The sequence below is a fragment of the Adiantum capillus-veneris genome, chromosome 10 (genome assembly GCF_014529385.1).
Source record: "Adiantum capillus-veneris isolate H3 chromosome 10, ASM1452938v2, whole genome shotgun sequence".
NCBI classification, from domain to species: Eukaryota; Viridiplantae; Streptophyta; class Polypodiopsida; order Polypodiales; family Pteridaceae; genus Adiantum; species Adiantum capillus-veneris.
Genome location: NC_140940.1, coordinates 74,179,826 through 74,204,113, shown reverse-complemented (window position 1 = coordinate 74,204,113; position 24,288 = coordinate 74,179,826).

The following is a 24,288-nucleotide window of genomic DNA, read 5'->3' as shown; positions in this document are numbered from 1 at the left end:
AGACTAAAGAAATAATTAAAAAAAGGCAATAAGTTAGAAAAGAGAGAAATTATTTAAAAAATAAAAATAGTACTAAAGCTAATGTCGGTTAGAGAGGAGGTTGTTAAATTCATAGCCCTTCAACATCGAATTCTTTTTTTAGCGTTTTAAAAATTCAACACGGTGTAATAGGTACAATAATAGACGTGGTAATAATCCCACCATTGCACCCACTCCCCCTCCCCCAACTCTCTCTCTCTTTCTCCGTTTCTTTCCCCCCCCCCCACACACACGCACAAAAGAAAAGGGTAATGTAGATATATACATATATATATATATATATATATATAGAGAGAGAGAGAGAGAGAGAGAGAGAGAGAGTAAAGAGAGATAGATAGAGAGTAGAGAGAGAAAGAGATATAGAGATAGCGTACGAACGCAGAGAGAGTAGAGGGATAGTATATGTGTATGCATGTATATACATATCTATGTGAGTGTGTATATATATGTATGCATGTGTGTATGTATCTATGTGAGTATGTGTATATATGTAAGCTTGTATATGCGTATCTATGTGAATGTGTCTATATATGTAAGCTTATATGTACGTATCTATGTGAATGTGTTTATATATGTATGCATGTATGTACATATATATGTGTGTGTGTGTATATGTGTATATGAGAGAGCTTATGTGTATACACCTAACCGATCTCTCTATCTCTCTCTATTTGCATGCCCTCTCTCTCTCTACCTTGATTAGATACAGAAGTAGACCTGTGTAGATTAGGTATAAATAAGGTGTAGAAAGAGAGGTAGATAGGTGGATAAAAATCTATCTACCTCTCTCTCTACACATATTCTACCTCTCTTTGAACGTCCTCTTGATCTACCTAGATTAGGTAGAGAATGAGAGGTGTGCAGATAAGGTGTAGAATAGGTGTATAAAGGGAGGTAGATAGATGGATAAAAATTTATCTACCTCTCTCTCCACACCTAATCTATACCTATTCTACCTCTCTTTCTACCCCTCTCTATCTATTTTAATTAAGTAGAGAAGTAGAGGTGTGTAGATTAGGTACAATTAAGGTGTAGATAGCAGTGTGTAGATTAGGTGTAGAAAGAGAGAAAAAGAGAGTGTGTATATATAGGTGAGTGTATGTATGTGAGTGTGTTATAGGCACTAAGTAAGGTCATAGCATCTGCTAGTTTGAACACTTCCTTTCGCGTATAGTCCCTTTTTAATCATGGCAATGCGGTCCTTGATCCACTCATGTATGGATTATCATAACGTACTCTTGGTTTTATCACATTTGAGATTGTGATGATATCTAAAATGATCCATTAGAATATTGGCACTACTAGCCTCTACTTAGGTCTATTAGTATGGTCCATGTCTATGTATTTAATCATAAGTGTATATATGCTCCATATATATGTGTCCCATATATGAGTGTGTAGATGTGAGGCTATGTATATATGTATGTGTGTGAGTGTGTGTATATATATTGCATGTATGTAGGCACTAAGCAAGGGAGCATAGCATCAAATGGTTGAGTGCTTCCTCTGAAGTATGGTCCCTTTTTAATCATAGCATTGCAATCCTTGATGCACTCGATAGATTATCAAAACATACCCTTCGTTTTACCACAATTCAGATTGTGATGCTATCTAAAAAGGTGTCACTAGACTATTGGCACTACTAGCCCCTACTTAGGTTTAATGGTATATATGTATGCATGTGTATATGTATCTATGTGAGTGTGTGTATATATATTTATACATGTATTATAGAGAGGTGTAGATTAAGTATATGAAGATTAGAGAGAGATTAGGTCAATACATACAAACTAATCTCTTGTACATGTCTGATGAGAGGCCACCTACAGGGGAAGAGCCTCCTCATTCTTCTTTTGGTTCGTTCACGTCCTATGTGGACCACCTACCAGGGGGTTGGATGTCACCTCCAGTGGACTTGACTCTTGAGGCGATAGGTCCAAGCAATGGATTTAGGTATATATGTAGTTAGTTAAGGATGAGCTTGAGTGTAGCTTTCTTTTTGTTATTTGTAGGCATGACCCTCTTACAATTATGGAGGGGCCTATCCATCTACTCGGGTTCATCAACCAATGGTAGATTTGGACCTACAACATGTACTATATTTACGAGAGGAGTACATGTGTTTGATACGGGGATTGTTTAGCTGCTACACTCCACAGCAGCTAGTGACCTATGGTCTTTCACAATAGACCACACCATGGGGGAGTCAAGGAGAGACTCTATATGTCTAGAGCCTTGCACTGATAGCAACTCATTCTATCTTACCTTCTTACCAACCCACCCCCCTTTAATCGCAGGGACCCACCACCCTTCCATTGCAGGGATCCACACCTTTCCATTTGACTCCTGCTTTGCACAAGCCTCATTCATGATAGTCCATAGTTGGTCGGCAAATGTCTTCTAGCATTGCATGATGATGTTCGTCTCAGGGTAGCAAGCGTCCTGATAGGCAGAGCAGCAGGGGCTCCTATTGGGATGCCTATTTTGGTGGTGGAGGAGGGCGGGGTCACCTATTTCAAAGCATGTCATTCCAACCACAGAGGACGAGGACACTAACGCACCCATGCTAGATATCCACGGGTGCTACTACAAGGTCAAGGATGGTGGCACGGTCAAATGTGGCTCTGTGCAGGGAAGCACATTTTGGCACCACCTACACATTCTTATACACTGGACATATCAGAGTTGTTTTATTAAATTCAAAGACCAACTGCCCGATCATGCATGCTACGTCAACAAAGTGTTGCATGCTAGATTTTTGAATGCCTACAATGAGCATTTCTCGACACAATGATTGGAGTTTTTTTTGGAAAACAAGCAATCAAGTGTATTGTGTGCCGCAACCAACTAAGTTGTAAATCCAAAGAGGAGCTATCGACAACATGTCAAATGCAAAGTGAGAGTGGGCCAAGCAAGAAAAGGGTGAGAAAGTGATAACGGGCTCATCCCTCAATAGAGCAAAGTTTGGGCCAAGCAAACTCCCACGCACTAGGGTTCGGAAGACAAAGAAACCTGGAAAGATAAATATGTAAGCAATTCTTAATTGTGCAAGTTCTATAGAGAAGATGTTGGTGTTTTAGATTATGAAACTTTTTTGGTTATCTTCAACTTAGGAAAATATCATTGTGACCCATCCTACTAGAGAGATAGTCAAGTATCGAGAGAGAGAGAGAGAGAGAGAGAGAGAGACAAAATTCAATACTTGGCAATGGTTGTTGGAAAACCATCATATCTCTTGCAAGCAATTTGACCTAACAATCGGATCTTCACAAGTGGTAAGTACAATCAATGAATATTGTATTAATTGTTTTGGGTTATTGATTTACCTAATTTAATTTTAGTTGTTGTAGAGTCAGAGCGATCAAACTTATGTACCTAATTGTTTTGGGTTATTGATTTACCTAATTTAATTTTAGTTGTTGTAGAGTCAGAGCGATCAAACTTATGTACCTCTTGACGAGGATGAGGAGGACGAGGAAGCCAAGGACTTAGATTGGCAGCCCTCTTTTACAAGTGTAAATATGGCACAACAAACCCTCATGATTTGTATACAGAACAAACCCTCATGATTTGGCTTTGTTTGTAATTAAATTTAAGTATTGTTCTTTTGTGCTTCTAATTATGGAAGTAAGGTGTGCCATGTAATCTTAAAGTTCATTATATTAGTTTTTGTAGACTTCTCAAAATGCAATTAATATTTGATATGTTTTATGCAAATAAAAAATAAAGATGCTCATTTGGGCCATCCAACATCTTTATTTTTGAAAAGCCATGTAACGACAATATACACAATAATAATGGTGGTAATTGATGAAGAAATAGTCATAAATATATATCCGCATCTATTATTGTGTATATTGTTGTTGGACCACTACCACGCTCTTTGTCACCGCTATTTTTGTTGGTCGTGGACTGTGATGAATGGATCCATTGCTAATTAAGGTAAATGCTGGTCGTGGACTGTGATGAATTGGATGAAGAGGTGATTGAAGACTTTTATGACATGATCAGTAATTTCTACAACAATCCAGATGATCAAGCCCATGCTATCTTTGACTTGATGAAGTATAGGTTAAAGGATGGCCTTTTTAGTTCAATTGTTTTTTAGAACCTTGCATTAGAACAGCCAACATGGAGATGGTGTCTCATGAATGATGCTTCAACACACCTATCCAAAAAGAATTGGAGTACCTACAGCTATGTTCACTACACTATTTGTAATCGTCTTCTAAGCAATCATGCCAAAAAATTGGTATACTTTTATTGCAATCATAGGCTCCTCAGAAATTCAATCAAAAAAGTATGAAGAAGTCATACCACGATGGACTATGGATAACAATGAAGATGACCAAGAGCCAGGGGAAGAGGCGACGACCAAAGAACTGGATGCAAATCTTGAGGTGGATGATTGTCCTCCTGTACACCAAGTAGGACTATCAAAACATTTGTAGCTCCACTTGTTTTGCTACTCTTAGTTTGGAAAACACATTATACACAATGACATTCTTTTGCAGCCGAAAGTTTTGTAAATGAGAGCATCATATACAAAGATTCCAAAAAATTCACTGCAAGTTTCACTACAAGGATATATCATATACAATGATTCAAAAAGTTGTTGCAATTCACTCCAGTTGTGATGTTTATAAAGATAAATTTAGGTTGTCCAAAATAACCAAAGGCAGTGGGTCCAAATGGGAGATGGTCTAGCAAAGAGCAATGCCATCTAATGGAGCTTAAAAGACCTTGGGGTTAGCTTCATTAAAGACCTCCAAAGGTTAATGCTAAAACTCCTTAGACCTAGGACCTTAGGGAAGCTAGGGCTGAGCTTGAGGTGGGAACCCGGCCCAAGCTTGAGATGATTGTCATGCTTTTTGACTAAGGTTCTTGAGGTGCTTGTCATGCTTGTTGATTAAGGTGCTTGAGGTGTTTGTCATGCTTGCTGCCTAAGGTGCTTGAGGTGTTTGTCGTACTTGCTGACTAAGGTGCTTGAGGTGTTTGTTGTGCTTGCTGATTAAGGTGCTTGAGGTAGTTTCCATGCTTATGGGACTAGGAGCTTAATGATTTTGAAGTCATTAAGGTCCTACAAAGGGGGGGGCGATCCTACAAGCTAGGGCCATGAGAGAGAGCACACACACACTCACTCAAGGCAAGCCCAAGCCACAAGAGGAAACAAGGACACATGTCAAGTTCTTCCCCATGTTGCCCTGATGGAGTGTTTGAATCCTATTGGCTAGGCTTAAAATGGATCCAATGAGCATTTACCTTAATTAAAGAATTATCTAGGTATTATCAAGCCCTCTCTCTCAAAGGGGTAAGGAGGACACTTGTCCAAAGACTACCCATGTTCCTTGAAATGTATTGTGCACGTGATTGGCTAGGCTTAGAGGGGTGCAATGAGCTTCAAGCTTTAGCTACAACAAGGGGTCGACCAAAGCAAGCAAGGGGGGTGCTTGGGGGGTATACTCCCTCTCACACACACTCACTTTCTCTCATTCTCACTTTGTGAAAGTGCAAGAGTTCCTCTCCTTCTCCAAGCTTAAGAAGTTGAGAGCCTACACCAACACTCTTGGCTATGGAATGCAAATTCAACAAAGAGCTATGCTTCAATGCTATGCTAGCCATCTTCTTCATCTCCATTACTATGCTACTATTCTATGCTAAGCTACAAGATTAATACAAGTGACGAATCTATTTCTTTCTCGTATGATACTTCTTCTTCCTCTTCCCTACTAGCTCTCTCCACCTTTGAAGGTGTTTGAGGTCTTAGGATTGAGGCGGGGGATATGTTAATGCTTTTTCATGTTAACTAAGGGCATAATTTTGGTGTATGAAGCCTACCATCTTCATTGCACCAACGAGGTCTCAAGGAACACAATTTTGTATTGTACCAAGCCTGTCTTTATGAGGGAAACTATAATACAAAAGCCTTTTGGAGGGGGGCCCGGTTCCACATAAATCCGTTCCTCAACTGTTGTCAATTTCTCTACACCTTTCTCTCTCTCTTTTACAAGTATTATTCATGCCAAGCTAATAAGGTGTAATGTTCATTTTGCTACCTTTGATCAATTATTGTTCTTGTTCTCTTTAATGATTCTCTTAAAGGAAATGCTCATAGTCAATGTTATAGCCCTATTCCATTACATTGGTATCAGAGCTATTGGTTTCTCTTTTCTTGCTTAAGAAGAGAGGTCCTTAAGTTGTCCATGAAAGGTTGGACTTGTTCATTACAAGAGGGTAAGTGGGATAGGGAACTATTATCTTGGTTGAAAAGGACTTAGTTCGGGGTACACTGTTGGGAACTATAGACTTAATAACGGAGTCTTTCGGGGCTTGCCTTTAGCTTAACCATTATTGAGCTACTAGCAAGCTCAATAGTAACCATAATCAATTGACCCTCTCCACTATTCTTTGCAATCAACAATCACTAAACCATGGGTGTGGCTACTTGAGAGCTAATTTTCAAAGGTAAAGAAGAGTAGCAACTAAGGTTTTTGAGGGTACCAAAGCACAAAGTAGCATATATACATAAGTTTAGTTAGCATGGCTGACAATAATAAAGAGAGTAGATTGAATATTGACAACTTCAATTTTGTACACGAAGGTGCTACTGATAATGCCCCAATGTTTGTGAACATGATGGCTTCATTCTTTTTTACCATGGCTCTTCTCACAACTTTATATCAATGGAGTTGGCCACTAAGTTGGGATTCAATCTTTTGAGATGGGAGATACTATAACTATTCATGGAGATTTTCGAGGGACAGCAAACCTCCATTACTCCCTTGATTGTTGGGAAGTTGAGGCTTCATGTGGTCCAAATCTACGTCGACAAAGAAGACTTTTTTATCTCCCCTCTCCAACATGAGGATGTTATCCTAGGGGCACTATGGTTCAAGCGCATGGCTGCCAACATGAAGTTCCCTAAAAGGAGAATTTATTCCACCCACGAGTCACAAGGAAAAGAACATGTATGTAGACGCCAATGAGTTGGGTCGTACTATACCCCTTGTAAATTCACCTGCTTTTGATAAGTCAATGAAAACCTCGGTTTCCTCGTACATGATTTTCATCAAAATGATCCTAATGTTTTAACAAAACAAAGTGGTAGGAATCAAGACAAAATAGACTTTTGTCCAATTTTCTAGATAGATTCCAAGGTGTATTTATCAATAAATCCCTATGGAGCTACCTCCAAAACGAGGGGATGATGACCAGAAGATAGAGCTTCTACCTGGGAGCTCACCACCTAATAAACCTCCGTATAGAGTTTCTCAAGCTCAACAAGAGGAGATTATGAGGCAAGTGCATGAACTGGTAGACACGGGGGTGGTGAGGCCTAGCTCCTCTCCTTTTGTTCACCAGTCCTACTAGTGCAAAAGAAAGACAACACATATCATGTGTGTGTCAACTATAGAGCACTAAACCGGATCACAATCAAAAACAAATTTCCCATACCACGGGTAGAAGATTTGTTTGATAAGCTACAAGGCTCTACTTACTTTAGTAGGATTAACATAAAAAGTGGTTATCATCAAATAAGAATAGTGAATGAAGATATTGTAAAGATTGCTTTTTGCACAACATTTGGTCTTTATGAATATCTTGTCATGCCTTTTGGCTTGACAAATGCTCCAGCCGCATTCAACCATCTAATGGAGAAAAATTTTAGGCCCTACATTAAGTTTACTAGACTGTTCTTTGATGATATCATCGTCTACTCCTATTCTCTCAAGGAGCATAAGCAACATCTCCAGGTAATCTTTCAAGCTTTGAGGGAGAATAAACTTTTCATTAACCAAACGAAGAGTGAATTTTTCCTTCAAGAGATTCAGTACTTAGGTCACATTATCTCTCAAGATGGTATCCGTATGGATCCATCAAAGTTAGAGGTAATAAAGGGATGGCCTAACCCAAGGAATCTACGTGAGCTACGAAGCTTTATAGTATGTGCGCATACTATAGATACTATAGATCTCCAAGCATCGTCTACTCCTATTCTCTCAAGGAGCAGAAGCAACATCTCCAGGTAATCTTTCAAGCTTTGAGGGAGAATAAACTTTTCATTAACCAAAAGAAGAGTGAATTTTTCCTTCAAGAGATTTAGTACTTAGGTTACATTATCTCTCAAGATGGTATCCGTATGGATCCATCAAAGTTAGAGGTAATAAAGGGATGGCCTAACCCAAGGAATTTACGTGAGCTACGAAGCTTTATAGGTATGTGCGCATACTATAGATGCTTCACAGAAAAATTCTCTCGAATAGCAGGACCATTACATGACTTAAAAAAAAGAACATTAAGTATGATGCTAAAGGGCCAAATGCTTTTGGTAAGCTTAAAGAAAAGCTTACCTCCCAACCAGTGCTTACACTATGGGACCTCTCAAAGCCATTTGAGGTCCAATGTAATGCTTGTGAAGATTGCCTTGGAGCAGTCTTTATCCAAGAAGGACATGTCATAGCATATGAAAGTCGAAGACTTAATATCAATGAACGAGTGTTGGGCATATACAAAAAAGAGCTACTAGCTATTCTACATGCCCTAGACACATGAAAGCACTATTTATTGGGGACTCCATTCATCTTACAAATGGACCACCAAAGTCTCAAGTACTTCATGACGCAAACCAAGCTTTTCAACAAACAAATGATGTGGACAAATTTCCTTTTGCAATTAATTTCATATTGCCCATATTGTTGGTAAGCATAATCAAGTGGCCAATGCACTATCACAACGACCAAGGGAAAATGCAGTGTCTATAGCAACTCATAATGATCTATCTTCCATGATAAATGAGTATGCTATTGACCCTAATTTTATGGATACAATGTCAGCCCTTGCCTTAGGGAAGAAAAAGTATCCATTCACCATGTAGGATGGTTATCTTCTACATCGAAATAGGCTATGTGTTACTCACTCCCTTTGTGAGTAAGTGATGTATGAATCCCATGCTCCTCCCTATGCAGGGCATAGAGAGATTCAACCTATTCTTCAAGCAGTAGAGACATATTTTTATTGGCCCACCATGAAAGCGGACATACAAGAGTATGTTTCCAAATGTGTGGTATGTCAAAATACAAAGTGTGATAGAGGGAAGAAATTTGGATTACTCCATCCATTGCCAATCCCTAATTTGCCATGGGAGAGTATATCCATGGATTTTATCTTTGGATTACCTAAGTCTAACCATGGGAATACAAAAATATGGACAACAGTTGACAGGTTTAGCAAGCAAGCACACTTTATTCCTGTCAAAAAGACTATTAAGGCACACCGAATGGCAGCCCTCTTCATATCCCAAATTTTCAATTACCATGGATTTCCAACATCCAGTGTGTCAGATAGAGATCCTAGAATGAACAATAACTTTTGGAAAGGTCTCTTTGAAAATCTAGCTAGTACAAGATTGAATTTCTCTTCAGCCTATCACCCACAATCGGATGGCCAAAGTGAAATAGCTAACCTTACAATTCTCAATTTACTAAAGAATTATGTTACAAAAATATATCAATGCTCACAACGGGAGAAGTATCTACCACTTGTAGAGTATTCATACAATAACATTGTCCATACTACTATAGGAAAGGCACCTTCTGAAATCATTGAGGGAAGACCTAAAAGTCCCTTGCTACTTAAGGCACATGGGAAGATCCTCGCTGCTGCTGCCGATGACTATAGCCGAGACCTACAAGAATCTTTTCAAAAGATTAAGGAGGCCATATCCATTTTGAAAAAAGTCAAAAGGTTGTTGTTAACAATCACAGAAGAGCCTTAGCTTTCAAGGAAAGTGATTGGGTCCTACTCAAATTTCCCAAGGCTCGATTGAGGCAAACTACGGGCAAAAATCCTACGGGCTACCAAAAGTATTATGCTAAACTAGAAAAATATACTATGGTCCTTTTCAAATTCTAAAACCAATCAATGAGATGGCCTATCAATTCAAGTTGTCAAGTTCAAAAGGGACACTTGTCAAGTTCCTCCTCATGTTTCCCTCATGGTGTGCATGAAGCCTATTGGTTGGCCACCCAAGGGGTCCAATAATAATTTAGGAGATTTAATTAATTGATTAAGCACCTATCTAGCCCTCTCTCTCAAAGGGGAAAGGGGGACACTTGTCTCAAGACTACCCTTGCTGCTTCTAATGCCTCCTTCTTATGATTGGCTAGGCCTGGAGGGGTCCAATGAGCTTCAAGCATGAGCTACAAGGGGGGGTCGACCCAAGCAAGCTAGGGGGTTGATTAGGGGGTATACTCACCCATACACACTCACAAACACTCTTATTGTGTGCTATGCAAAGTGCAAGAGGCCCTGGGCCTCTCCCTCTCCAAGCAAGTAGAGGTTGAGAGCCTACACCAACACTCTTGGATATGGAGTGCAAATCCAACCAAGAGCCATGCTTCAATGCTTAAGCTTGCCATCTCCTTCTTCTTCATTACTATGCTATTATGTATGCTAGAAACAAGAGTTATGATAAGTGAGGAACTAATTCTTTCTCCTACGAAATGTTTCTTCTTCCTCTTCCCTACCCTCATTCCCTGCTAGCTCTCTCCACCTTCGAAGGTGTTTGAGGTCTTGGGACTGAGGCTTGGGATAGTTATATCTTTCTTCAAGTTTATGTTATGTTTGTGATGCATGAAGCTTTCCATCTTCATTGCATCACCTAGGTCACAAGGAACACAAAGATTCTCGGGGGATTCACCACGGAAAACTTACCGCACCACGTAAGTGCAGGGGAGGGGTATTTTTTTACAAGTTTCATAAGCGTATAAGTTAGGGATAGGTCTCCAATAATTTATCTCTCAAGCTTAAAAATAAGGGAGGGGGTATCATATTTAGGGGGAGGGGGACCTGACTCGGGTTGATTACTTGTAACGATTGATCATCGGTGTGCACTAGAACTCGAATGAATTTTAAGAAAGTTTTTTATCACGTCACACATCAAATTTTTCATCAAGCCGATCATAGATAAGGGCTGATTTGGAGCAGGTCAAGGGTTGATTTACACCAGCTTTGGATGGGTTAGAATTGGATGAGTAGCCAGAGTGCAGGCTGATCGGGCACATAGTTTGTCAAACTTAGAAAAATTGAGGGTACGTCTAGTTATCAATAGAAGTGGTTCCTTAGTACATTGTCAGTCACTATGCTACACGCTCTTTGACTAGTTTTAATTAGTTAGATCATGTGAGACCTAAATTTTATATGTAAGATAGGGGTATGATAGTTTTCTTTCTTGATTTTTATATAAGCGTAGAAAGGGGGGTCATAATCCCTAATATGAGTTGTATATAGGGGTTTTATAAAAGTTGTCCTCTCACAGGTGGCATCACGTTTTGTATATAAAGTGAATCCCCCAGGACAAAGATTGTATTGTAACAAGTCTCTCTTAATGGGAGAAATCATAATACAAATGCCTATTGGAGGGGGGACCGGCTCCACCTAAATCCGGTCCTCAACTGTTGTCATGTTCTCTAAATTCTCTCTCTTGCAAAAGTATTGTTCTTGCCAAGTCAACTAATTGCTATGATTATGTTGCTATCTTCAATTATGTTCACCCGCTCTACTCACAAAGTCATTTCTCAAAAGTACTCTCATTAATTTCCGCTACTCTCAAGTTAAATAGGCCAATTCCATTACACTGGTATCAGAGCATTTGGTTTCTCTTTTCTTGCTTAAGAAGAGAGGTCCTTAAGTAGCCTATAAATGGTTGATGTTGTTAATTATATTAGGGTAAGTGGAACTGGGATCTATTATCGGTTTTGTTGAGCCCACTATGTGGGAGATGGTGCACACCTCGGGAGCTTTGGACTTAATAATGGAGTCTTTTTTGACTTGCCTATGGCTTTACCATTATTGAGCCATAAGAAGTCCGAAAGGAGCTAGCCCTCGGCAATTCTGCTATGTTAGACCTACTCCTCTACTCTCTATAATTAACCACTTCGAGCCATGGGTGTAGATACTTAAGAGCCAATTTTCAAAGGCTAAGAGGAGTGGCAACTAAGGTTTTGAATTGCCAAAGCATACACTAAGTACATACATAAATTTTGTTAACATGGCTGACAATAATCAAGAGAGTAGAATGAATATTGATAGCTTTGATTTTGCACATGAAGGTGCTAATGATGATGCTCCCATGTTTGTGAATTATCTCATCACTAAGTGGAAGCAAGCTATGGGCAATCGTGCTTTGCAAGCCAAAGTTACTCAACAACTTCATGCTTATGGAATTTCCCTTCCTCTCCAAGAGGAGAGAGAGCTTAGGAGGCCTCTTGAAGAGACCCCCAAAAGAAGACTCTCTCCCATTCGAGAGGAGGAATCCAAAGAGCAAGAAAGCAATGAAAGTTTTAGTTCCTTTGAAGATGTGGCAAGATGGCGGTCTAGACGATCACCCACTCCTCCCAAGAGGAAAAGATCAACACATAGTCCTTCTCCTCATCACTCTGAAAGGCAAGAGAGGAAATAAAGGAAGAAAAGGGCTAGAAAAAGGTCACCCTCTTCTCCTTCTTCTTCACCTTCCTCTTCTTCCGATGAAAGTTATGGCTATTCTCCTAGAGAATACAAGAGGGGAGGACATCGCAAATCATTTCCTGCATGGCGAAGGTCACAAAAGCTAAATAAGTTCAAGGAGGGAGGAAAGAGTATCTCTTTTCTCACCTATGATGGCACCTTTGGTGCTACCGACAAAGTGTTGGCCTTCATCTAGTATTTTGATGCATCCTTTGGAGACGAGGGATTCATAGAGTCCTCCAAGCTATGCCATGTAGCTATGCACTTCCAAAAATCAGCTCATGAATGGTGGGCTAGCCTTTGTGGCAATGGTGAAGCCCCAAAGACATGGAAAAATCTACGAGTTTCCATCATGAAGCAATTCCTTGCAAGCGATGCAAAGGACAAAGTGCTTACCGAATGGTGCAGTTTGAAGCTCCTCTCCCATGAGTCTATCCACAAATATGTAGACAAGTTTTGGGATTTACATCGCTTGCAATTCCTTGCAAGTGATGCAAAGGACAAAGTGCTTACCGAATGGTGCAGTTTGAAGCTCCTCTCCCATGAGTCTATCCACAAATATGTAGACAAGTTTTGGGATCTACATCTCAAGGCTACCGTCTTTCAAAATATAGAGTTTGCCGAGCAAAGGCAGCAATTCTGTGCGGGATTACCTGAAGAGATGGCCGAATACATCAACTCTCAATGGCCTGGTACTATTAGCGAAGTAATCCATCACACCATGGTTCCTTCATGCATCAATTTCCATCAAGGGGCTAGACGTAATGTCAAGCCCATGGAAAACAAAGACAAAAATGATGCAAAGGGGAAAACCAATGTTCAAAATATTTCCCAAGTCACTTCCAACAACAACAACAGTAGGTCCAAGGAGAAGGGAGTTTACAAAGGTTAAAAAAAACTCTCTCCTGAAGAGCTTGAAGCTTTTTGCAAGGACCATAAGTGTTTCAAGTGTGGGGAGCAAGGACATGGCTATCATTCTTGCCCCAAGAAGAATACTCACAATGAGACTCCTAGGGCTTCCACCATCGAAGCTCCAAAAGAGGATGCTCATTGCAAAGGATCATCACTTTCCTATGCTTGGGGAAAGATAAGAGAGCATGATGCCTTCATCTTGTTTGACCCTGGCTCTACTCTGAACTTCATATCAATGGAGTTGGTGGCCAAGTTGGGCATTCAAGCTTTTGAGATGGGAGATATGGTAATGGTTGATGCAGCTTTCAAGGGACAGCAAGCCTCCGTTACTCCCTTGATTGGGAAGTTGAGGCTTCATGTCCAAAGCTATGTCGACAAAGAAGACATCTTCATCTCTCCTCTCCAACATGAGGATGCTATCCTAGGGGCACCATGGTTTGATCGCATGGTTGCCAAAATGAAGTTCCCTGAAAGGAGAATCTACTTCACCTACAGGGGAAAGAACATGTGTATAGATGCTAGTGAGCGTGGTCGCACTATTCCACTTGTAAATCCTCTTGCTTTTGATAAGTCAATGAAGAGCTCAGTTTCTTCGTAGATGATTTTTGTCAAAGAGTCTCTAAAAAATACTAATGTTTCATCAAATGTAAATGGTAGGAATCAAGAAGAGTTAGACTTGTCTAATTTTCTAAAAGGATTCCAAGATGTGTTCATCGATGATATACCCATGGACTTACCTCCAACACGAGGGGATGATGACCATCGCATTGAGCTCCTTCCAGAAGCTCACCGCCTAACAAACCTCCTTATCAAGTCTCACAAGCTCAACAAGAGGAGATCATGAGGCAAGTACAGGAATTGGTGGACAAAGGGATGGTGAGGCCTATTTCCTCTCCCTTTTGTTCTCCAGTCCTTTTAGTGCAAAAGAAATATGGTACATATCGTATGTGTGTGGACTATCGAGCACTAAACCATATCACTATCAAAAACAAATTTCTCGTGCCTCGGGTAGAAGATCTGTTTGATAAGCTACAAGGCTCTACCTACTTCAGTAGGATTGACCTTAAGAGTGGCTATCATCAAATAAGGATAGTGGATGAAGATATCTTAAAGACCGCGTTTCGCACAACGTTTGGTCTTTATGAATATCTAGTCATGCCTTTTGGCTTGACTAATGCACCAGCTACGTTCAATCGTCTGATGGAAAAAAAAATTAGACCATACCGCAAATTCACTGGAGTGTTCTTTGATGATATCATCATCTACTTCAAGTCTTTGGAGGAACATAAGCAACATCTCCAAGTGATTTTTCAAGCATTGAGGGAGAATAAGCTTTTTCTCAACCAAAAGAAAAGAGAATTCTTCCTTCAAGAGATTCAATACCTAGGTCATATTATCTCTAAAGATGGTATCCGAATGGATCCATCAAAGTTAGAGGTAATAAAAGCATGGCCTAACCCAAGAAATCTACATGAGCTAAGAAGCTTTGTTGGTATGTGCGCACACTATAGACGTTTCATAGCAAAATTCTCTCAAGTAGCAGGACCACTACACAAATTAACTAAGAAGAACGTTAAGTATGTATGGACTGCTAAGGAGAAAAATGCTTTTGATAAGCTCAAAGAGAAGCTTACTTTCCAACCAGTCCTCGTGCTTCCGGATCTCTCAAAGCCACTTGAGGTCCAATGTGATGCTTGTGGTGATTGCCTTGGAGCAGTTTTGCTTCAAGAAGGGCATGCCATAGCATATGAGAGCCGAAGGCTCAATATTGATGAACTAGTCTTGGGCATTTATGAGAAAGAGCTTTTAGTTGTTCTACATGCCCTAGACACATGGAAGCACTACCTATTGGGGACTCCTTTTATCCTACGAACCGACCACCAAAGTCTCAAGTATTTCATGACGCAAACCAAGCTTTTCGACAAACAAATGAGGTGGGCAAATTTTCTTTCACAATTTAATTTCCATATTGCTCACATAGCTGGTAAGCACAATCAAGTGGCTGATGCAATTTCACGACGACCCAAAGTTAATGCGGTGTCTATAGCTACTCACAATGATCTATCCTCTATGATAGATGAGTATGCTACTAACCCTGACTTTAGAGACATAATGTCAACCCTTGCTTTGGGGAAGAAAGGGGAACCATTCACCTTGCAGGATGGTTATCTTCTCCACGGCAATAGGCTATGTGTTACCCATTCCCTTCGTGAGAAAGTTATGTATGAATCCCATGCTCCTCCATATGCGGGGCATAGAGGTATTCAACCTACTCTCCGAGGAGTAGAGACGTAATTCTATTGGCCTACCATGAAAGTGGACATACAAGAGTATGTTTCAAAATGTGTAGTATGCCAAAAGACCAAGTATGATAGAGGGAAGCAACCTGGATTACTCCAGCCATTGCCTATCCCAAATTCACCATTGGAGAGTATATCCATGGATTTCATCTTTGGATTACCCAAGTCTATCCATCGGAATACAAGAATATGGACAATAGTCTCGACAGGTTTAGCAAGCAAGCACATTTTATTCTTGACAAAAAGACTATTAAGGCACATCAAATGGCAACTCTCTTCATATCTCAGATTTTCAAGCACCATAGATTACCCACATCCATCGTGTCAGATAGAGATCCTAGAATGATCAGTAATTTTTGGAAAGGTCTCTTTGAAAATCCAGGAATAATATTGAATTTCTCTTCAGCCTATCACCCACAAACGGATGGCCAAAGTGAGATAGCCAATCTTACGATACTCGATCTACTCAAGACTTATGTTACCGAAGTAGATCAACGCTCACAATGGGAAAAGTACTTACCTCTTGTAGAGTATGCCTACAATAATACTGTACATACTTCTACGGGAAAAGCACCTTTTTTTGAGATCATTGAGGGAAGACCTAAAAGTCCCTTGCTACTCAAAGTACATGGGAAGGTCTTCGCTGCCTGCCAATGATATAGCCATGACCTACATGAATCTTTTCAAAAGATTAAGGAGGCTATATCCATCTCTCAACAAAGGCAAAAAGCTACTGCTGATAAGCACAGAAGAGCCTTAATGTTCAAAGAAAATGGTCTTACTCAAGTTTCCTAAGGCTCGATTAAGGCAAACAACGGGAAAAAATCCTACGGGCCATCAAAAGTATTATGCTAAACTAGCAAAAATATACTATGGTCCTTTCCAAATCTTGAAGCCCATCAATGAGACAGCTTATCAACTCAAGTTGGCCAACCATTGGCTCATACACAATGCCTTTCATGTAAGCCTACTTAAGCCCTACAAAGGAGAGCCACCAACTGAACCAATTATTGAAGACCCTCCCGAAGTTGAAGACCAAGAAGAGGTGCTACAACCCGAAGCTATCCTTTGACATGAAGACAAGGTACTACGTCATGGTAAGATTATCCGACGGTATCTTATTAAGTTCAAAAATTATCCTTTTGAAGATGCTAGATGGATGCAAGGAATACAACTTAAGGATAGTATGAACCTTGTCAATGCTTACAATGCTACATTAGAGTAAGCAAATGTACAAATTTCTTTTAAATGACTCATGTTTTTGTCTTATAAGACTAGTCCTCTTTTTAATTGTGCACAAATTTGACTAGTATGCATGCTTAGAATCATGTTTGTGATGACGACGTCTCTCAAACACCAAGTAGAATTTGTCACTCTACTTTGGGAGAATGAAATGGACTAAAGAGCAGACATGCTTGTGGCAGCTATGTTTCCCAAGCACCAAATGGATTAGTCATCCATCTTGGAAAGATGTTGTAGGGTAAAAAGGGATCCTCTACCCGCTAAGTAAAATTGACTAATGACTAAGGCTTTATCTCTTCTACCTCATAGTCGAGGATGACTATGATTTCAAGAGAGAGGTGATTTCATAAAATCAAATATCTAATATCTAACCAACCCAAATGATTTTCTCATATTAAATTGATCACTGAATGTGGGAGAATAAACGGGAACAAGTGTTAAGATATAGACTTGTGCTTATAGATCTATCTCAACACGGGGCCAATGGTAAAGGGGCCCAAATGAGAGATGGTCTATCAAAGAGCAAGGCTAACAAATGGAGCATAAGACCTTAGGGTTAGCTTCATTGAAGACCTCCAATAATGTGTGTAAAAATCCTTTGACCTTAGGTAAGCTAGGGCTGATCTTGAGGCATGGGAACCCGACCCAGCTCGAGGTGCTTGTCATGCTTGATGACTAAGGTGCTTGAGGTGCTTGATGATTGAGGTGCTTGAGATGCTTGAGGTGCTTAAGGATTGAGATGCTTGAGGCGCTTGACATGCTTGAGATGCGAGGGTTGCACTTGAGGTGAGAACACATTCCAAGCTTACGGTGATTAAGATCCAAGCTTGTGGTGGGAACTGGGCCTATGCATGAGGGGCTTGAGGTGTCAAAAAGTCAAATATTCAATCCCTACAAGGAGCGGGCAAGCCCTACATGAGGGGGGATGAGAGAGAACACCCACACACTCACACAAGGCATGCATGGTACAAAGAAAGCAAAAGGGACACTTGTCAAGTTCCTCCTCATGTTGCCCTCATGGTGTGCCTGAAGCCTATTCGTTGGCCACCCAAGGGGTCCAATAATAATTTACGAGATTTAATTGAATGATTTAGCATTTATCTAGCCCTCTCTCTCAAAGCGGAAAGGGGGACACTTGTCTCAAGACTACCCTTGCTGCTTGTAATGCCTCCTTCTTATGATTGGCTAGGCCTGGAGGGGTCCAATGAGCTTCAAGCATGAGCTACAAGGGGGGGTCAACCCAAGCAAGCTAGGGGGTTGATTAGGGGGTATACTCACCCATACACACTCACAAACACTCTTATTGTGTGCTATGCAAAGTGCAAGAGGCCCTGGGCCTCTCCCTCTCCAAGCAAGTAGAGGTTGAGAGCCTACACCAACACTCTTGGATATGGAGTGCAAATCCAACCAAGAGCCATGCTTCAATGCTTAAGCTTGCCATCTCCTTCTTCTTCATTACTATGCTATTATGTATGCTAGAAACAAGAGTTATGATAAGTGAGGAACTAATTCTTTCTCCTACGAAATGTTTCTTCTTCCTCTTCCCTACCCTCATTCCCTGCTAGCTCTCTCCACCTTCGAAGGTGTTTGAGGTCTTGGGACTGAGGCTTGGGATAGTTATAGCTTTCTTCAAGTTTATGTTATGTTTGTGATGCATGAAGCTTTCCATCTTCATTGCATCACCTAGGTCACGAGGAACACGAAGATTGTATTGTAACAAGTCTCTCTTAATGGGAGAAATCATAATACAAATGCCTATTGGAGGGGGGACCGGATCCGCATATATCCGGTCCTCAACTGTTGTCATGTTCTCTAAATTCTCTCTCTTGCAAAAGTATTGTTCATGCCAAGTTAACTAATTGCTATGATTATGTTGCTATCTTCAATTATGTTCACCTGCTATGCTCACAAAGTCATTTCTCAAAAGTACTCTCATTAATTTCCGCTACTCTCAAGTTAAATAGGCCAATTCCATTACAGATTCCAATTGAAGATACAATTCCCACATGGAATTTACTACCTTGGCAAGATGGGCTTAGCAGGGAAGAGCTCCTTGCATTGCATATAAGGAAACTAGAGTGAAGACCTGGAGACATTGAGGCTGCAAAAGAGCAATGAAAAAATGCAAGGTTAAAAGCAAGGACTACTTTGATAAGTGACATCAGCTCAAGAGCAAAGCAATTGACAAAGGTGACTGAGTTTTAGTGTATGATAGTAGCCTTGATAACTAGCACACAGTCATGCGTAAGTTCTCAAAAAGATGGTTTGGATTATATGTTGTAAAGGATGTGTATGAAAATTCTACTTACAACTTGTCTAAACTAGATGGGACAGAAGTAAAGGTTCCCATTGTAGAGAAAAGGATTAGTTTAAGAGAAGAGAAGACAATGATCCAGAAGATGTTGAGGAAGAGGAAGAGCAAAACACAAGTGAAGATCAAAGTGAAGATGAAGCTTTGGAATCTATCAATGAAGATAAAAGCATGGAAGATCTACAAGGGGATTGAACCTGTAGAAAATGCGGCACATACCAGAGGATGTGTAGGTTTAGAGGGGGTGAATGTCATGCTGTGGCACGTACATAGTGGAAACAAATGCTAGGAGATTTATTTTTGTGACTTTTTAGAGCATAAGTATAGTTTTAATAATTTACATATGCATGTCTAAGTATAAGAATAAGCTTTCTATCTCATCCTAATATTAATCTCAAGGGTAGCATATTCTTACTTTATCATTAGAAAGTATTGTGGAAAAAAGGGTCATGAGCTGCGTCTCTTTATCGTGGGGAAAAAGACATTGGTGATTTTTTCTACTATCCCATTATCATCTCACACTCTAGCTAGATCCTATAGCTAGTGTGATTTCCAATATATATTTTTTCTATGCATTTTTCGTATTTTTCTCATATTTCTTTTTGATATCTACTAGGAAGGTATCAACAAATCCTAGTGGGACACTAGCTTGCATAATTTTCAAAGATGCACCTATTTTAATCCATCATTCAAAGGATGCTTACAGATTATTTTCAAGGAGCAATGTCATGCTTTCATATTTCATGAGGTGTCCATTGGAATCAAATGAAAGTCTAGACTAAGGGGACCACAAGTAGATTTTTGCTGTCAAAAAGATACCCTATTTTGATGATTTTTGACACATAGTTCACATCTAATATTTGGAAAAAGCATATAAAATGGGGGTCGTAGCCCATGAGCTGAATTTTCTACTACAATTTTTATTTTGTTACTTAGAACCACCGTTGAAGAGATATGCTCAAAATGTTGGACCCCAATTTGCCCACATCATGCAAGGATAGACCATTTCAAATTTGCCAGCTCCTGTTCACACTGGCTCCTCTCTTTCTTGTGTAACCCTTGGGGGTTCCCTTCACCTATAAAAGGGGACCTCTTCTTCCTTGAAAACCATTCAAAGCTTCCTAGCAAGACTAAAAACTTCCCAACAATGTGCCTTGGCAAAATCCAAAGTAAGTACAAGCTAGCATGCCATATCCGAATATAATGCACAAAACTTATTTGAAGCAACCACCCAAGCAAAGATAGACTTTGCAGAGTATGATATGTTAGAGCTCAACTCAAAAGTGTGTTTGCAGCTGCTTAGTGAGATGATGCCTAGATTCTAATTTATTTTTTTTACTTTTGTTATTTTGTAAAGATGTATACCCTATGAGATTTGTAGACAGTGGTCTTGTATGTTTTGCAAATTGTAATCATCTCATTGGATTTGTAGTCACCGGACTTCTAAATGGAATTTCTTGTATAGTGATGGTCCATGGATTTTATTTGTAGCTCTCCCACTTGTACACTCTCTCTCATTACTTATGACCATGGTGCAAAGTCATTCAATACAACATATGGTGTGTTGTGAAAATTTAAATTGATTTCTAGACAACGGATTTGCAAATGGAATTTTTGTATCATGATGGATTATGTTTGTATCTCTCTCTTTTGACTCTCTCAATAGTCATGGACCATTTGGTATGGTGCACACGTGATTTAAATCAATGTTATGCAGTGATAAATTGAATCAATTGATGTTTTCAAAGTCATAAATGGTCATCAATTAGTACTTGTGTTGTATATCCAACATGGTGGTCTTAACAATAGTGTCATTTTCTCCTGTGATGCTTAATTGTAGAGCACGAAGCAGAAGCGAATTTGCTTCTCTCAAGACATGGCAAAGAAAACGAAAATATGAAAGAGAGAGAGAGAGAGAGAGAGAGAGAGAGAGAGAGAGAGAGAGAGAGCTAAGATAAGGCACAACTGGTATGCAAAAGAAAGAGGATTATTAATTAGGTTTCATAGGCCTTTCTGTATAGGCTCATACAAATGGTTTCACACTCAAGTGCCCAAGTTGGACTTATCCCCAACAAACATCCCTTTAAGTCAAACTTGCAGTTTTATATAAAATTTCATGATCATCTTGTCATGTATGAATATCATCGTGTGCTGCTAGACTCTGCTGATACATCTAGGCAGAGTACATGATGCATGATGGTGGTTCTCATATCGGTTTCATCGCACATGGTTAGTACTTGTCCTAGGCTCACAAGGTAGATAACATACACACATCATTCATTCATCCGAGAAGGTCTTACCTCAATTCATTCTCATGCTGAGGAAGTGTCTAATCCCGTAACAAAGACATTATCAAAGTAGATGATTGTGGGGCTTGACCAAGTCTCATTTAGCATACACATCTTAGGGACACCCATCATCGAATGGAGTTCGTTTAACATTTAGTGTGAACATGCTTCGAAAATAATTGATGAAAAGAAAATTTTAATAAAGTAAACAAAAAGCAAAAAGGTTGACATGCAATCATCATCAGCAATGATGCTAGTGTGTGTGTGGGGGGGAGGGGGGGTAAAGCCTACTGGCAAGCACTTAGTAACTTTGCTCCAAATCTCACCACATACCTGTGTCCTTCTTCATAAATTTCCCTATTGCCCATCCAATTCTTGTAGAACTGGTGTCTACTGTAACAATTACTGGCCTTTTACACTCATATTCTACCTTCCTCAAAGTTGGTGCCAATTGGAGAAACTCCTTTAGATTTTTCATGGCTTTTACATGCACATCTATCCATTTAAACTTTTGATTCTTTCTAAGAAATTGATAAAGTGGATCAGCTACATGTGCATTATGTGGAATCCAAATAGCATAAAAGACACATGCTCTCAAAAACCTTCTAACCTCAGTGATGCTAGTGCATGTTTCTTTCATTCTTTGGATGGCATCCACCTTTGTTGGACAAGGTTTTCTACCATATGGCTTGCACATTTGCCCCACAATGAGCACTTCATTGACACCAAACATAGTCTTTTTCCTTGACGACAAAGAAAGATTCACTTCCTCCAACCTAGACAAAATTTTGTCACAATCATTTATGTGATTTTCCACAAACCTGCAGCACCCCTTGAAATCCAAAGCTTCATCTTTCTCACCTTCTTCACATCCTTTGATATGCAAATCATCAATGAAAGGGATTGTGATTTGAGGAATAAAGTCACATAAGACCTTGTTCATCCCATTCATCATATGTGCAATCAAGTTGGTTGCTCCTTGTGGAGGCCTCGCGGAGGCAAGGTACACATTTTTACCAAATCTAAAGGTGTCCTCATGGTTGTCAAGTCTCTTCTTTCAATTGCAAGGTGAAATTGATCATACCCTAAGTAGAGATCCCCCATTGAGTAGATTGCCTTCCCTGCAAATGCATCCACAATTGGACATGTACCTACATTCCTAATTGTCACTTTGTTCACTGGTCGCATATCTTGGATGAGGCATAAAGCACCGTTCTTTTTTGGGATTGTGAGCCACCTATTTGAGTATGGAGCACAAGAAGATTCCAACATTTTGATCTTCTCATTCAATAGCTCTACTAACTTTGGCAAATGATCCTTTGGATCCAGAATAGGTCGTAGATTCCAAGGTATATGAGGTATTGTAAAAATTACCATAGGAGCTAGAATTCAAGTATCAACACATCCTATCTCATGTGGCTCAAAATCAAAAGGCTTACCATGCTTTAAAATCATGTTTTTGAAGCGCTTGTCTCCTCATGTGTTAGAAACTCCTCATAGCCAATCTGCAACTCTTGAAAAGACTCCTTTATGAAGGCGCACCTAATATTTTTAGGATTTCTCAAACTTGGTTGCAAAGAAGCATGTCCAATCTTTTCCCTATTGTTGGGTCGTAAGGGTGAAGCTACTGGTTTCACCTTCTTTACTATAAACTTGTGTTTAGTTTCAACATGGACCTCTGGGCCAAGTGTTTGCTTGAAACATTGTATGCATCTAAAAGTTCACAAAATATCTCCTAGCGTTTTTTTCCACTATGTGTGTGTCACAACATTACATTGTTATAATGATCTGACAAATCTTTACACCATTCACATAGTTTCTTGATGCAAAAAGAAATTGCATAGGTGTAAGTGGTTGTAGTGTACGGACAAACAAATTTTGGATTACAAAGCTCAGGGGCCCTCCATGGGCATAGGGCATGCTCCATCATGTCTACGATATTGGTTGCTTGCTTCTCAATGCCCACTCACAGTGCTAATTCCCAATCAATGACACCGACATGGCACACCCTCCTTTGTGAATTCATTCATGATGTTCCATGGGTGCAGGTCACAGTGTATAATTCCCTTGCTATTGGCATGCACCATGGTCTTCACTACGACATCCACGAAAGAAGGTGCACACTCAAGCATATGCTTGCACATCTCCAACTCTTGCTTTGTGGAAGGGAATCTAGGAGCTTCCTTTTAAGCCGCCGATATGTTGCAAAATCTACCCTTAGGTGGTGGGACGCACTCTAACATGTCGCCCAAATCCATTCCATTAAAGTGAGGAAAGATGAGGGACCATGGCTCTTCTTGTGTTTGTGCTATGCATCTTACAATTCCCCCATGAAACAACTGCACACTTGTCTCTAGAGAAAAAGAGTGTTCCCTCTTTGCTTCATCTCCTTTGAAGTCCTTCACTATATATTTCACTTTGGGTGGCAACAAGTGACGCCTTCAATAGTGCACTCTGACACAACTTTGTAGCTTCCTTTGTCAAGTTTTCTACTACAGTTTATGGCCTCATGTATGAGCTAAACATTGATGGCACACTGGGACATGAAGCGGGTATGCACTAAATGCTCGCAATCCACCCAGCTTGTGCATCAGACCTTGATATTACCGCATATTGAGAGGAGGCTGCACGTAGAAAAATAAAAGATGGTTCTAGTTTTGTGGCTGTGGGCATTTTGTATATCAATATTGCA